Below are 16836 nucleotides of genomic sequence, written 5' to 3' on the forward strand. Positions count from 1 at the left end.
GCCCAGGTGTGGCTCCTCCAATTTATGGGTAGTCTTGGTTTGGCAAGTGCTGACATCTCACCATGGAAGTGGGGCATAGAATTGAAATGGTTGGCCACTGGGAGATCCCTGTTGTTATATAGTCAGAATAATGGAACTATTTGTAACCACCTAACAATAAACCCTTCTCACTGTTGTAACTGTAGTGCACGTGTGTGTGTGTGTGTGTGTGTGTGTGTGTGTGTGTGAGAACAGTTTCCTGAGATACTGGACATAGAATCCATACACCTTCATAAGATGTCGGATGAGATGAAAGAAGGAAGCAAGTTGCACAAGGATCCAAATACAAAGGACAATCCAGAACAAGCCTACGATATTTAACCTAAAGGTGAAGCTGGATACTGGATCAAAAAGCAATGTCCTTCCACTCAGACTCTATTGCCAGATGTTCCCAGAGAACATAATAAAAGGGTATCCAAAAGACAGTGCATTGGAAACAGCAAATGTCTCATTAACGGCCTATGATGATGCAAGTAGCTCGGGAGAGCCAAGATCAATGGCTGTCATAAGGGAAAGAACATCCTCTGTATGTTCTACATGATAGACACAGATGGACCTGCAATTCCAGGTCTGGATATTACCGGGAGTTGCAATTCATTTCTGTCAATTATGAGATCCAGATGAAGAAGATACCCAAAAGGATCAATAGAAACATTCCATTGGAGAACCAACCTCCAGTCACAAACGAGGCTGAGTTCATGAGCATGTTCACAAAATGCTTTGATGGTTCAATTGGATACTTTGGAGACTTTGAATGTCACATCACCATAGATCCAACTGCAAACCAGTCGTCCAGGCTCCAAGGAAAGGTCCACTGGAGCATAAGAAAACGCTGGGGCAAGAACTAAAGGACATGGAAAGGATGCAGGTCAGAGCCAAAGTGACTGAGCCGACTGACTGGGTAAGTTCCATAGTGGAGAAAGAAAACACCAAATGGCCGCTTGAGAATACGCCTGGACCATAAAGACTTAAAGCAAGCAATAAAAAGGGGTCACTACCCAACACCAACACCAGAAGAAATCACAGTGGAACTAACAGGATCCAAAATCTTTAGCAAGCTGGATGCTAAGAATGGATACTGGAATGTGAAACTAGATGAGGAATCAACACTATTAAGAATGTTCAATGCTCCATTTGGTCATTACAAGTTCCTGCAACTACCTATCGGCCTAAAAGTGAGCCAGGACGTGTTCCAAAAGAAGATCAATGAGACCTACAGAGGGTGTAAAAGTGTCGTTGGCATTGTGGACGACATTCAGGTTTTTAGCAGAGATGGAATAGCTCGTGATCTTCATCTACATGGGGCCATGCAGAGAACAAGAGGAACTGGAATTAAACTTAATGCAGACAAATGCATTATAAAAGAGAAGGAATGGCAATTTTTCGGAATGGTGTACACTTCGCATGGGGTGAAGCCATGCCCAGAGAAGGTTAAAGCCATTGCCGAGATGGAGCACCCAAAGGACAAAAAGGAACTCAGAAGTTTCCTTGGGTCAGTCCAGTACATACCACATATGTCAGACCACACAGCAAACATCAGAAGATGTCCACATCTGAAGGAAGATGTGGAATTTCAGTGGTCACCATCACATCAGAGAAGTTTTGATCAGCGCAAAGAAATAATATGCAGAGATGTGGAGTTGAAATACTATGATAGAAAAAAAGCCCTCACTCTGCAGGTAGATGCATCTAACAGAGACTTTGGTGCAGCATTAGTACAAGAAGGAAAGCCAATTACTTTTGCCTCAAAAGCACCACCAATAGTGTAGTCCATGCATGCCAATATTGAGAGAGAGAGAGACGTTCGTGGTCGTATACGGATGCAAGAAGTTTCACAAGTTTCTGTATGGAAGAAAGTTTATGGTGGAAAGTGGAACACATCCAGAGAAAGAACCTAAACAAAGCACCAGCTAGACTGCAGAGATTACTTCTACAACTACAATGCTGCAACTTTGACTTAAAACACATACCAGGCAAAGAGATGGTGCTTGCTGATACCTTGTCACCACTTTCCCTGAATGAAAAATATGAAATGGAAGACATGGGGATCAAGATACATCATCTTGTCAGTGTGACCAGTAATAAATTAAGCCAGATCAGAGAAGAAACAGTAAGGACGATGTGTTGCAAATGCTTTCTCAACAAGTAACACAGGGATGACTAGAGAGGATAAAGTAGATACAGCCTTCAATATGTCAAAAATCAGAGACGACATATTGTTGGAGAATGGTGTTCTGCTGGCTGGATCAAAACTCATTATACAAAACAATGCAGAAAGACATTCTCCTGAAAATACATGGGAATGGAGGAATGCAAACTCAGAGCGAAGTCAGCCGTGTACTGGACTGGTATATGCAAAGACATTGAAAATATGGTGGCTACATGTCAAATATGCCAAAAATACAGAAACAGACAACAAAAAGGGGAAATTATTTCCACAGAAGTACCTGCCAGGCAATGGCACACAGTGGGAGCGGACTTGTTCACCGAGAATCAAGAGTGGTATTTAATAGTAGCCCGTTACTACTCTGTTTCCTTTCTTGAAAAGGGTGAAAGACCTGAGAGTGTTAACTATCACCTCAGAAATGAGAGTGCTCCTTGCTGAACAAGGAATATCCAAGCAAGTAATATGTGACAATGGAACACAGTTCATGTCACAAGAATTCAGAAAGCTGTCTGTAGAGTATGGGTTTGTTATCACGATATCGTTCATGGCTTCATTGAAAGATGAGTGCAAGCTGTGAAATGCATACTAGTTAAGTGTTGCAAAACAAAAGAAGACCCATACCTTGCTCTTCTATCATTACGAGCAACCCCTTTAAGGGAAGACATGAAGGACCTGGCAGAACTTTTAGATGGCAGGAGATATAAAACAACACTGCCAAGCAAAATACACCCTCCAGAAGACCAGGAGGAAACCAAAATAAGACTGGCTGACACACAGGAAGAAGGACACCAGCATTATAAAAAAAAATATGCACAAACATTGCCAGAACTCTCGAGAGGGCAGCCTGTGCATATTCAAGAACTGATGTTGAAAACATGGACCGCAGCAAAGGTCATCAGAGAACCTGAGTCATGACAGACTCTGGCAATCAGCTGTGGAGGACAGAATTCACATCCAGCCGACACAAGATGTGATGAAGCAGAAAGCTCTAATACCAGCAAAGCCTGCAACACCAACATCAAGGGAGATATCAAGTGAAGAGACCACAACCACCAATACTGAAACATCAACACAGCAGTTGTCAGGTGAAGCACAACAAGCTACATCACCTACATGTGGACCAGCAACACAGAGCCCAATGGTCACAGTCAAATCCACAAGATGGCGAAGCAACATAATGCCGCCAGTGTGATATCAATAAGAACTATTTAAAAATAGTTGTGTAAATAATTAGTGTACAAGTTGTTACTTAAGTTGCGCTGGAAAGAAAGTGATAAAGAACAGTAATTTTTTCTTTATCTTGAGAAGGAGGAATGTTATACAAGTCAGGATAATGTGAACTATTTTGTAACTGCGAATGATACAGCCTTCTCACTGTAGTAACTGTAGTGCATCACTGTTGGGCATATGTGTGTGTGTGTGATCAGTTTCCTGAGATGGTGGAAGGCATCAGTAAATAAAGTCTCTTTTGTTATTTGAATCTTGTATCTCTAAGTTATTTAAGAAGCCTCTCAAATAACACAGAGACATAACACCTGTCATTGATTTGGACAGAGCGAAGGTGCTCAGTGAAGCAATTTCCCAGTCTGTATCCAGTCTTTCCGGTGGAGAGAAGCCCACAATGGGAACAAAATTCTTTTTCTCCCATTTGTGCTGCTCAACCTGCTGAGTTCATCCATGAGGATGGGTGTCCTATTGGGAATGACGCCATAAGGCCTGCATTCAGTGTCAGGGAGTGTGGACCCTGATATTAATGTGGCATGGCAGTTTGTACCCTGTCCAGAGCAGAAATAATCACACCAGTTCCATTCACATGTTTTTGAACTCAGTCTTGAACACATAGACTTTGTTCCTGACCAACAGCTGCAATTTATACTAAGGTGTTCCATCAGCTGTTCGTCAGAACATTTACTGTGTCTAATTAATTTTACTGTCTTTGAACATAGTACATAGAACAGCATAGTATGGGCCCTCCAGTCCAGGATGCTGTGCCTATTTACATCCATGTGCCTAAAAGACTTTTGAAAGTCCCCATTGTCCCACTCTCCACCATCATCCCCAGCAGTGCATTCCAGATATCCATTACTCTTTGTGAATATTCTTACTCAGACATCTCCCCTCAATTTTCCTTCACTTTTTTTAAATAGATGTCCTCTGGTATTGGTCATTGCAGTCCTGGGAGAAAGGTGCTGGCTGTCATAATCTCATATGCAATTAAGTCACCTCTCATTCTCCATCACTCCAAAGAGAAAAGCCCTAGCTCATTCAACCATTCATCAATGCTAGAGAGATTGCAAAATTGGAGTGAAGCATGATTCATAAAGATTTATGAGTATATTGCTGGTGAACAATTTTTAAAAGGCATTGAATTGAATTGTTATTGTGTGCATAGAATTTAGTAAAATGTTTAGCATGCTCTCCAGACAAGTTAAAGCAATAGAGACTGGAATGATACTCATTTAAAATATAGAAAATTGTGTCAAAGTAAACAAGAAAAATTATTTCCCTTGGGGAGAGGCAAGGTCAGTAACTCAGGGACACTGGATTAAATTTATTTCTGGAAGGATTTGGGGGAGTTGAGACAAAATTAGCTAACTTACCAAGTTGTGGTGTTCTGGAACTCAGTGCCTGAAAAAAAAACACATCACAAACACCTTCATCACACTTAACAGATGCATGGACACTCTGGGCTGAATGGCTAGCTTCTGTATTATAAATGTCAATGACTGTCTCTTAATAGCCTTCCATTTCATTTACATCAATATCAGAGCAGGTTCACTGCAACAAATGCTCACTCAGAATCTTGTGCTCCTTCAATAGATGGGGAGTTTTGCTACATATAATGGATGAGATTATTAGCACCTGCCATGGGGCCTATCTGGCAAGTGAATCAAAAAAAAACATTCATTTATTGTAAGTACCTGTTAGATGTTGCCTTGGTAACTGATAACTTGTAAAGTAACAACTCCATTTTCAGGGTTTTAAAGACTGGCCTTTCAGAGCTATGAAATTAAACATTATAGTTTCTTGTCATTTATTATGACATTTGGTGAGCAATGAACAAATGCTTTCAGATCCAGTTTTTTTTTTAAAATTGATATAAAATAGTGTTTTTCCTATAAAGCGAAACCAAAATGTACACTTTGGAGATTAAGGAATGAAGGAATTCTTCAGGTTTCCTGAAAAAATGTTGCAAATCCATTTTCTATAGGTATTTTGCATTTCTACGTAGCTGAAGTTAAAGAGCTATAAGCCTGTAAATAAGCAAAATTGGAAGATGTAGTAGTGCAATTTGATTTCTTAGTTGATGACGTACAGCAGGGGTGTCAAACTCAAATTCACGGAGGGCCAAAATTAAAACTTGGACTAAGTTGAGGGCAAAACTAAATATTTATTGAAAATTTTCAACAACATCTGCATGTTTTCTCTTCTTTCAACATATGTAATGTTAAACTTTTTCTTATTAAAATAAATGTTTAATAATAGTTTTGGATAAACTCTTTCCAGAAGCATTAACAAATGAGAAATAAAATATTCAATAAATAATATTTCTCTATAGAGGATTTGTCAAATGTTGCTAGTGTGCTGTCGAATAGTAAAATCTGAGGGCTATTGAGAATGTGGGAGAATAACATGATTCCTGAAACAATCAAATGGGTGACTGATTGTGGGCATGAACTCTAGCAGGGTTATTTGCCATGCCCTTTTTCCATTGGTACAGATATCCTTTGATTTACACACTTTTCAAGTTTTATGCCTAATGAGCTTGTATCCAGGTGCAGGACCATTTTTAGCCAGGAATATATTTATCACTGTGACACGAAACTATTGGAAGATCGTTTTATCCTGAGATTAAAGTTCATAATACTTACTCAGGCCTGTGTGCGGGAGGGCGGGGTTTGCGGGCGATCGGGTTGGACAACGACAGTGCGGGGGCATCGGCTCTCGCTGCAGGGCGGCATCTCGGCGGATCAGTGGCCCCGTCACCGTGAGTCGCGGATCGGCCTGCGGCAGGGAGGGGGAGTGGGCAACGGTCCTGGCGAGGTCAGGCTCGAGGCCTCCAGTTCCGGGTGCTGGGAAGCGGCCTTGGCTTTCCCTGACACCGGCCAGGCCCCAAAACCAGAGTCCACGGTGAGACCCTGCAACGTAAACAGAGGAGGTGGGGGCGATTAGCAGGCTGATGCCAATGCATTCTGGGATTTGTTGTATTACTGTGCATGCGCTAAACTGGCACAGCGGCCAGCAGGCCACCTCTAATACATTTTTGAAATGATCTTCCGGGCCAAATATAATTATATCGCGGGCCAAATTTGGCCCGCGGGCCAGAGTTTGACATGTGTGACGTACAGTGTTCATGCTTTGACTTTTCCCTCACTTTTCTTTTTAAATCCGCCTGCGGAGTATTGCAAGCTTCTTCAAGATCATAGAGTTGTACATTTAATATATAACCAGGTAACAAGAACACTGGAGTGCTTTGTCTGCATGCACATTTAGGCTCCACTCACTGTGGCTTTCATCAGTCTAATTAAGGTTTCATCATATCGCTGCAATTTAACAATAAGTCTACAGAGCTGTTTTTGGTGTTGAAAAGCAAAATCCATTGCCAATTAACCTTTAGTCTAACCGCAGTTTTTTTTTGTCTATTTCCTCTGCTCATCCACAACATGCTACGCAGAGAGCCAAGGAAATATCTGAAACAAAGATTCTTGTGTAACCCATTTCCTCTGCTGTTTTGTTCCATTTCACTTTTTGTGGGTGTAATTAAAGGGATTCTGATCTGTGATAAAAGCAATCATGGATGAAGTCAGACCAACTTTTTTTGAAATAAACTATGTACAAGACCCAAAATATAGTATTTTGGATATACATTATCCTGATAATTTCATAATTACTTTTTGCTTTAAAAATGTAGCACAAATATCACTTTATCATGGGTGAATGACACACTGCAAATAATTCACTATCGAACAGTGGTTCGCAAATATTTTCAGGCTGCCACTCCCTTGGCCTCCAGGCCATATTCTGGGTGTGCCCCCCCAGGCATACAACGGTGCTGGGGGGGGGTGGTGATTAGTGATGGTGCTGAGTGGGGTGGAGTGTGGTTAGTGGCAACACAGAGCGGGGTTGGGTAGGGTTAGTGGCAGCGCAGAGCTGGTGGGTAGTGGCATCGCTGAGTGGGGGTGCGGTGTGGTGGCTGCGTTGATCAGGGTGTAGTGACACCAGTACAGCATGGCAGCCACGAAGTCCAGCTTTCACAAGAACGCCTTGCCACCGTTTATTTTGCTCACTACTGCCACCTGGAGTCTTGCCAGAAAATTACCACACTGGCTTCTTAAAAAGAATAACATAACATAAACATAACAATTACAGCACAGAAACAGGCCATTAGGCCCTTCTAGTCCACTCCGAACCAAACACCCCTTTCTAGTCCCACCTCCCTGCACAGTGCCCATAACCCTCCATCTTCTTCTCATCCATATACCTGTCCAACCTTTTCTTAAATAATACAATTGACTCCGCCGCCACTATTTCTCCCGGAAGCTCATTCCACACGGCTACCACTCTCTGAGTAAAGAAGTTCCCCCTCATGTTACCTCTAAACCTCTGCCCCTTAATTCTTAACTCATGTCCTCTTGTTTTAATCTTTCCTCCTCTTAACGGAAATAGTCTATCCACATCCACTCTGTCTATCCCTTTCATAATCTTAAATACTTCTATCAAATCCCCTCTCAACCTTCTACGCTCCAAAGAATAAAGACCTAATCTGTCCAATCTCTCCCTGTACTCTAGATGCTTAAACCCAGGTAACATTCTGGTAAACCTTCTCTGCACTCTCTCCACTCTGTTTATATCCTTCCTATAATTAGGCGACCAGAACTGCACACAGAACTCCAAATTAGGCCGCACCAACGTCTTATACAATCTCAACATCACCTCCCAACTCCTATATTCCATGCAATGATTGATAAAGGCCAGCATACTAAAAGCCTTCTTCATCACCCTATTCACGTGAGTTTCTACCTTCAGGGAACGATGTACCGTTACTCCTAAATCTTTCTGCTCTTCTGTATTCCTCAATGCTCTCCCATTTACCACGTATGTCCTATTCTGATTCTTCTTACCAAAATGAAGCACCTCACACTTATCAGCATTAAATTCCATCTGCCATTTTTCAGCCCACTTTTCTAAGCAGCCCAAATCCCTCTGCAATCCTTGAAAACCTTCTTCATTATCCACTATTCCACCTATCTTAGTATCGTCTGCTTATTTACTAATCCAATTCACCACCCCATCATCTAGATCATTAATGTATATAACGAACAACAATGGGCCCAATACAGATCCTTGAGGCACACCACTGGTCACCGGCCTCCAACCTGACAGACTAAATAATGCAGCAGACTAAATAATAAGACTGAAAGTTTGGAACCCCCTTTATCCTCACCACCCCCTGGCTGCTCCCTTTTCCTTCACTGTCCACTTGGATCTTCCCACTGCCCATAGTGGGGGTGACAGTGTCCACTTTGGAAATCACTAGTATAGAGCAAATACTGCTAAAATCTAATGTTAGCATACTGCAGACTAATTGCTAGCTTCTGAAACTAAGGACTGTAATATGTAATTAATTTGTGACTATTGATTCCAACATCGGTCACCAATTGGTAATGTTACCAATTTCAATAAACTGAACAGCCAGGCAGCATGAATGGACCTGTTGATTGGCCACTACTAGTCAAATCATATTGCACTGATTAAAGTCAGCTGCTACCTCTTCAAAGATGGGAAAGGTGGGCATGCATTATAGTGGGAGTTAGGATAGTTAATGTTGTATTCCAGCTGCAAGGGACAGACAAACCTTGATTGACAGGCCCATTCAAGCTCCACAGTAGAGAAAATATGCAAGAGGTCAAGCAATGCCCATGGAGAGAAAACTGAGTTAATGCTTCATGGCAGTCTGAAATATTAACTCTGCTTTTTTCCTTTATGAGTGTTGCCTAATTTGCTGGATATTAATAAGATTTTTTTTAAATTCTATTTTGGAAGCCCCACAATAAAACAAAAAATTTTGGAGACAAGCCACTGTCTCAACTCCACACTTCTCACCTCCCTGCCTGGGGATTGACCATCTATTTCCTTCCTTACCTGTGTTCACCTATTGCTTACCATCCCTTGCCTCACCCCTCCCTCTCACCTCTTTATACTGCCTTTCTCTCCTCCACACTCAGTCTTGATTTGAAATGACACTGGCCCTTTGCCTTCACTTTACTTTAGACATAAAGCACTGGGCATTTCAGTTCACAAGTCCATGCTGCCCAATTAACCTCCACCCCCGTTACATTTTGATTGGTGGGAGAAAACCTTCGCAGACACAGGGAGAACTTACAATCTCCTTATAGATAGGCCGGGATTCGAAACCTGTAAAAACGATGCGCTAACCACTATGTGCTATTTAAAAGAAGACACACACATAGTGTAGTCAGGTTAAGCTCTGAGTTTTATTAGGGCTCAGGCCCGACTTTTATACTTGCACTGTTCCTGCTGTGGCCCCCTTGGCTGACGTCACAACATACATAACAAAAGTGAGTTTCCCGTGCCCAGGTACTTTCCTGCATGACAATGCCCTTCTTCCCCGTGCACTGTCCCTGTCTGTTAGCTTCACAGTAAGGCCAGCACCATTTTGGGGTCGTTAGCCTTTAAGCTGCCCTTGCCATACACCCACTGGTTTGCTTGTTGGAGCCAGTGCCATTGTGCAGTCTGCTGGCCTTTGCTTGCGCTTGCCGCCAAGTGCGCCGGCTAGATCATTGCGGTGGACGGCTACCACACTGCCCACCTGCTTGTCTTGTTGACTTCATTCAGTCATTTTTTGCTGCAGTAGATACTGCAAAACTACAGGTTCAATGGCCAAACTGATTTTAAGCTATGATTGTTGTATGAAATGAAATAAATGATCGAGGAAGAAAATGTATGACAGGATTTTCCATTTACCTCTTCATAAATTATACTGCTAACTTCTGGAATGGTGGGAGAGTTCCTTATTGACCCAGGAGAGTAATGGCAGAGTTAAATGCAAAGACTGGGGTTCTGAGCAAATGTGGGATGGAAGATTTCCCCTTCCTCTGGTGCCATCTTATAAGGACATGATTAACTGTAGAGCCCCAGAACAATGTAATCAAGCAAATTTTATCAACTGATAGAGACTATTCTTTTGGACACAAAACATATTCATATATAAATGTGTTTATAGTATCTGCACAGTTACAAGCTAGTGTTCAAAAGTTAGAATATCAGAGTTTTATCTGATCATTCACCTTTGATTTTGTCAATTGCATTGGAGGAAGAACAAAATGTAGGCTATAGATGGAGACAATACAATATTATTAAAGAGAAAATATTTTTGTGATTTTGTGAGACAGCAGATCTTTTTTTTTATTCAGTAATGAATAATTTTATTCATTACTGAATAAAAATATAATTTTATTATATGGGATTCCATGAAGACATATTTAAGAGGTCAAGTAATAAGTTATATATCTAAGATAAAGAAAAAAATGAAAGAGGTAGATGAATTGGAAATTTAGAGAAGGAATTACATATCCAAAAAAATTGAGAAAAAAAAAATTATTAAATCTAAAAAATTAAGATTTGATATAATACAAACTTATAGAGTAGAAAGAGATATAATGAGAACTCGACAGAAATATTATGAACTAGGTGAAAGAGCTCATAAAATATTAGCAAGGCAATTAAAAGTTGAATAAATATCAAGAACAATAGTTGCATTACTCTTTAATACACAATAATAACCTTGCATTCTTTCAACAATGTACTTTGATTGGGTTTCATACATTTATGGTTTCACCACTTTATGGTGGTGTCTGTGCCTGCAAATACAATATAATGGGAAAAATTGTGTCCATGAATGGATATAAACATTAATTTCATATTTGGGACCAACATGGTTCTACTCCCTCAAGAACCTATCCATTTCTCTTTGATGTGTCCATATATTTTGTTGACATACACAGATGTGTTGCATTATTCTGGTACAGATTCTCTCAGACTTGTGACTGAATTTTTAAAAGATAAATACAAGAAAAATATAATTTTTTGTGGTTTATGTTGTATTTGACAAAATATAATTGGGGTTCAGGGCATATAAGAGCAAAAATGTACATACTTTCTTTGTTAATCAGCGTCCCATGGCCATTTTGATTCCTGTGTGCATACGCAAATCTTTGGTTGGCACACGTGTCACTTTGATTAACACTTTGATCTCCTTGACATCCTCACTGCATCTGCTAATGTAGTCAGTCTTATTGTGAGAAACTTATTGTACTTTCTGTCAAATACTCCAGGTCCTTTCAATCAATCACAGTATTTGTAGCTATGGGTCTTTACCATTGCATGCAGGCAATGGATAAGAGGATTTAATGTGATTTAAACTAAAATGATGCTGGGTTCTGCCAATGGGAGAGTCTTGTTCGTGCTCTGGAGGAAGGTGATCTCTTGCTATCTATTCCCAGGACAAATAGAAGCCTATTTCATCAATCATTCCTCAGATGAGAGGAGGTGTGTGGAAAGAAAGAGGATCCTGTTTGCCTGCCTGATAATGGTCCTCACACTCTGTGATTGGACAAATCTTGTCATGTTCATATACATTTAGAGATCAAGAGCAGCAAGTTGACCAGTCAGTGGATATGCAGCTATCATTTCTTCACCAATCCAAGATGAGAAGGTGATTACAGATCTCAAACGTACTCTTTATTCAGTAATGGTCTTGGTTACCTGATTGAACAAGGGGCAGACCAACTACCTGCAATTACCACATTCCTAATGAGGGCCTTCTGTCATCTCATCTTATACACTGCACAGACCAGAACTGACTTATTTGATGAGGTTGAAAACCTCCTTTTGTTTTGCACTATGCTTTATTATATAATCTGCCAGTTTCCCCTTCAGGCTACAGCCATATGTCTGATCATTTCATGCATCTCAGCCAACACGCTGCTGGGTGTTATCAATAATGATTTAACATGATTGGTTATTCCCTTGTATTTGAATGAACATGCTTTATTAGCTTGGTGGATTTTGCCTGCAAGGTGTATGATGGACAGAACATGAGTAAATGCAGGAAGTGAAACCAAAGATAAACTAAATTAAGTAAATTTGTTAATTTCCACCTTTTGGTGTCTATTTCTCATAGTTGATGGTCGCATTGCAAGGTACAGGAGAGTAGACAAATGTTGACCATTTGTATATCATTATTTTCACACAGAAATATATTGTTATATAGAAATGTGGAATGCAGGGTGAGAAATGCCATGTAATGCTGTAAATAACAAAGAAAACATAACAGCACCATTGTAGACCAAATGGTCCTTTTGAACCTGCTCCACTATTCATTACTATCATGGGTAATCATCTATTCAGCACCATTATGCTTGATCTCACAGTGTCTAGAAATCTATCAGTCAGAATGAGAACCTTCAACTGAGCCTCCACAGCTCCCTAGGGTAGAGAAATTCAAAGTTCACCATCCTCTTCTTCTCCGGGACCATATCAGAGTCTATCGATTCCTGCAAGGTATTACCAATGCCTGCACAATCTCTCCTGCTATTTCTTTCAGAACCCAAGAGTGCAATACATCTGGTCCATGAAACTTATCCATCATTCGTTGATTCAGCTTTCTGAGCACCTACTCCCTTGAAATAGTATCTGCGCTCACTTCACTTCCTTGATACTCTGACTGTGGCACCCTGCTAATGTGTTCCACAGAGAAAATCAGTGCAAAATACTCATTTTAGCTCCTCTGCCATCTTCTCTCCCATTATTATTTCTCCAGCATCATTTTCTAGTGGTCCTGAATCTACACTCACCTCTCTTTTACACTTTACATACTTGATGAAACTTTTGTATCATCGATGATATTATTTGATTGCCTATTTTCATACTTCATCCTTAAGAGCTTTTTTTTATTACAGCAAGTTTTAGAAAACATTCTAGTCCACTATCTTTCTTTTTTTTTAAAACTTTATTTATTCATTCAAATAATATGATATATACAGCAATTAAACATGAACGGAATAGATTGAAACAAATATTGTATACGCAGAAAGATATTCATCTTAATTGTATTAATCCTTCCCATTAAATTAATAGGTAAATCTTTCCATTTAATCAAATCAGTTTTAATTTTTTTCATTAACGGAGCATAATTTAATTTATATAAAGATTAATAATTAACATTCAAAATTATACCCAGATATTTAGTTTCATCAGTCCACTTCAAATTAATAATATTCTTATAAACTGAATAATCTCCTTCACTTACCAGTAATATTTTACTTTTTTCCCCAATTAACTTTATATCCAGAAAGACATCCATATTGTATTAAACATTCCTTCAAATGCAAAAGTGACTGAGCTGGGTTTGTTAAATACACCAATAAGCAAATAAATTAATTTTATACTCCTCATCAAAAACTTTCATACCTTGTAGCTGTGTATTTTGTCTTATCAACTGTGCTAAAGGTTCAATAACTTTACATACTTGTATTTTGTCTTATCAACTGTGCTAAAGGTTCAATAACTTTACATACTTTATCACCTGGTGATAAAGGACAACCTTGACGAGTTGATCGAGTTAACTTAAAAGATTCCAAAGTCAAACCATTCATCAATACTCTAGCTACCAGTTTACTATATAGACCCCTAATCCAACCAAAGAAGGACCAAACATAAATTTCTCCAAAACCTTAAACAAAAAATTCCATTCAACTCTGTCAAATGCTTTTTCTGCATCTAAGGATATCACCATTGGATGATCTAAAGATTGTTGAAATCTATTAATCAAACTAATCACGCGCAGAAAGTATATCTATTCTTTATAAAACCTGTTTGATCAATATGAATCAACTTTGGTAAAAATTTAGCCAATCTATTCGCTAATATTTTAGCTATTATTTTATAATCTACATTTAACAACGAAATTGGTCTATATGAAGATACTTTCAAAGGATCTCTATCTTTTTTAGGAATTACTGCAATTAAAGCACTAGAACAAGACTCAGGTGATTCATAATGTTCTCCAACTTGTAGTAATACATCTCCAAACACTGTAGATAAATCATCATAAAAAAATTTATAAAATTCAACTGAAAATCCATCATCACCAGGCAATTTATCATTTGGCATTTCCAGGATAGCCATTTTAATTTCCGAATCAGTAAATGGTTCTTCTAACTCCTGTAAATCTCCATCCTCTAATATCAGTAAATTCAACTGTGATTTAAAAAAAGATCAATTGATCCAGTTTCCTATTTTCCTTCAGATGTATATAACTTTTTATAAAATGAATAAAATTCATCAGTAATTTCATGAGGTTTATAAGTAATAAGAGAATTCCATCTAACAGCGTTAATAGTCCTCAATATTTGTTCTTTCTTTAATTGCCATGCCAATACTTTTTGTACTTTCTCTCCCCATTCGTAATACCATTGTTTAGTCCTATTAATCACACATTCAAATTGATAAAATTACAAAGTATTATATTTCAATTTCAGCCTAGATAATTCTATTTTCTGATCTTCTGTAGCATCTTTCTGAAATTCCTTTTCTAACTCATCAATCTGTTTCTCTAATTCAAGACTCTGATTTAATTGATTCTTTTTTATTTTAGATGTATAACTAATTATTTGTCCTCTCAAATAGGCTTTCATCATCCCATAATACAAACTTACTTTGAACAGAATTAGAAGTTTCTTTAAAAAAAATTAATTTGCTTTTTAAAAAAAATCAGTAAATTTCATTTTTTTAACAACATTGTATTAAATCTCCAATGATAAGCTATTTGAATTTTCTCAGAAGTCTCATATGTAAAATATAACAGAGAATGATTTGAAATCACCCTACTTTTATATTCCGCTTGTTGTATTTTCCCTTGTAAATGTGCCGATACTAAAAAGAAGTCAATCCTTGAAAACGATTCATATCTAGATGAATAAAAGGAAAAATATTTCTCTGTCAGATTAAGACGTCTCCAAATATCTACTAAATTAAGATCTCTCATCAATGCTTGGACCTGGATTGCCATCTTGGATTTTTTAACTTTCTTTGGAGATTTATCTAATAAAAGTTCCAAAACACAATTAAAATCACCACCAACTAAAATATTATCATTAGCTTGACCCAAACATAAAAATGCATCTGAAATAAAAACTTCATCATCTACATTTGGAGCATAAATATTAAGTCCAAAATTCACAAAAATCTTACAATGCAATTTAAGAATACATCTTGCCTTTTCTTCCATTGATTGAAATTCAAAAGATAAATTAAATTTTTATGTATCAAAATTGCAACACATTTAGCTCTAGAATTAAATGCAGAAGAATATACATGCCCAACCCAATTCCTTTTTAATTTCACGCTTTCCTTCACATTCAAATGTGTTTCTTGTAATAAGGCAATATCAATTGTCATTTTCTTAATATACGCCAAGACTTGCTTACGCTTAATCGGACTATTTAATCCTCAAACATTAAAAGTAGCAAATCTCAACTTTGACATATCTACTATTATTACTAAATACTAATAATATCTTTATATAAAAACCTCAAATCAATGTATATATGCCCTCCAATTTTTAAAAATCACAAATTAAAAACTAAAAAAGAAAATACCCCCCCCCCCCCCAAAAATAAACTACCCAAAGGTAGTAACCCCCTAAACAAAAATTGGGGGTGTGTCACCCACCAGTGGCTGATGACTAGTAAAAAACTTAGTGCAAATCTCCCCCTCCCGAGCCAAACAATCAGTAACATCCAAGTATCATAATAACAACAAAAAAAATAGAATAAGAAAATTCTTCTTTTCATCCAGAAGATTCCAATCTCGAAGATCCCATTTCAGAAGGAGGTGGACTCTTTCCATTCCCATTTTTCCCATTTTTGCCATTTCTTCCGTTTCTAGAGCAACCAGATTTTTCTTTAGGAGATAATGGTGGGCTATGTCTTTGTCCTCTTATATCTGGCAATGAGTCAGCAAAAATCATTGCTTCACAATCAGTTTCAAAAAACCAAAATTGATAGTCTCCATAATACACCTTCAACACTGCAGGGTAACGAAAAGTAGACTTATAACCTTTACGCCACAAAACTTCTTTAACTGGATTGAATCGACGTCAACGTTGAATGACATCTTGACTCAGATCAGGATAAAAAATGACTCTGCTATTCTGAATTAATAATGGGGTTTGTCATTGTCTCGCATTTTGTACTGCAAGTCAAAGTATTGCTTCTTTATCCAAATAACTCAAAGATCAAATTATTACCGGTCTCAGTGGTTGACCAGCTGAGGGTGTTCTTCTTAAGGCTCTATGGGCTCTTTCCAGTGACAATCCCCCAGAGAAAAATTCTTGCCCTAATATTTGCAGAATCCAGTCTTTAAAAAAAATAAAGAGGATCTTGTCCTTCTATACCTTCTGGCAAACCAACAATTTTCACATTATTTCTTCTGCTTTGATTCTCCAAATAATCTATTTTTCTTTCTAGTTCCTTCTCATGATCTCCTAATTCTATGACTGATTTTTCCACCTTCAACACTTTTTCTGTTAGAAGTCACTTGTTGTT

At 38.4% G+C, this 16836-nt stretch overlaps 1 protein-coding gene and 1 long non-coding RNA gene across 4 annotated transcripts in view; one reads left to right on the forward strand and one right to left on the reverse strand.

Annotated features, from left to right (window-relative positions):
• The window catches only part of LOC138742345 (uncharacterized), a 209486-nt gene that overhangs the window by 82326 nt on the left and 110324 nt on the right, over positions 1–16836 (reverse strand). For both annotated transcript variants that reach the window (XR_011344094.1, XR_011344093.1), the window contains exon 3: positions 15119–15198. This is a non-coding gene — a long non-coding RNA (uncharacterized lncRNA). The remainder of the gene's footprint in view (positions 1–15118; positions 15199–16836) is intronic.
• The window catches only part of LOC138742342 (beta-galactoside alpha-2,6-sialyltransferase 1-like), a 69535-nt gene that overhangs the window by 13977 nt on the left and 38722 nt on the right, over positions 1–16836 (forward strand). The window lies entirely within an intron of this gene.

The sequence above is a fragment of the Narcine bancroftii genome, chromosome 9, assembly GCF_036971445.1.
Source record: "Narcine bancroftii isolate sNarBan1 chromosome 9, sNarBan1.hap1, whole genome shotgun sequence".
NCBI classification, from domain to species: domain Eukaryota; kingdom Metazoa; phylum Chordata; class Chondrichthyes; order Torpediniformes; family Narcinidae; genus Narcine; species Narcine bancroftii.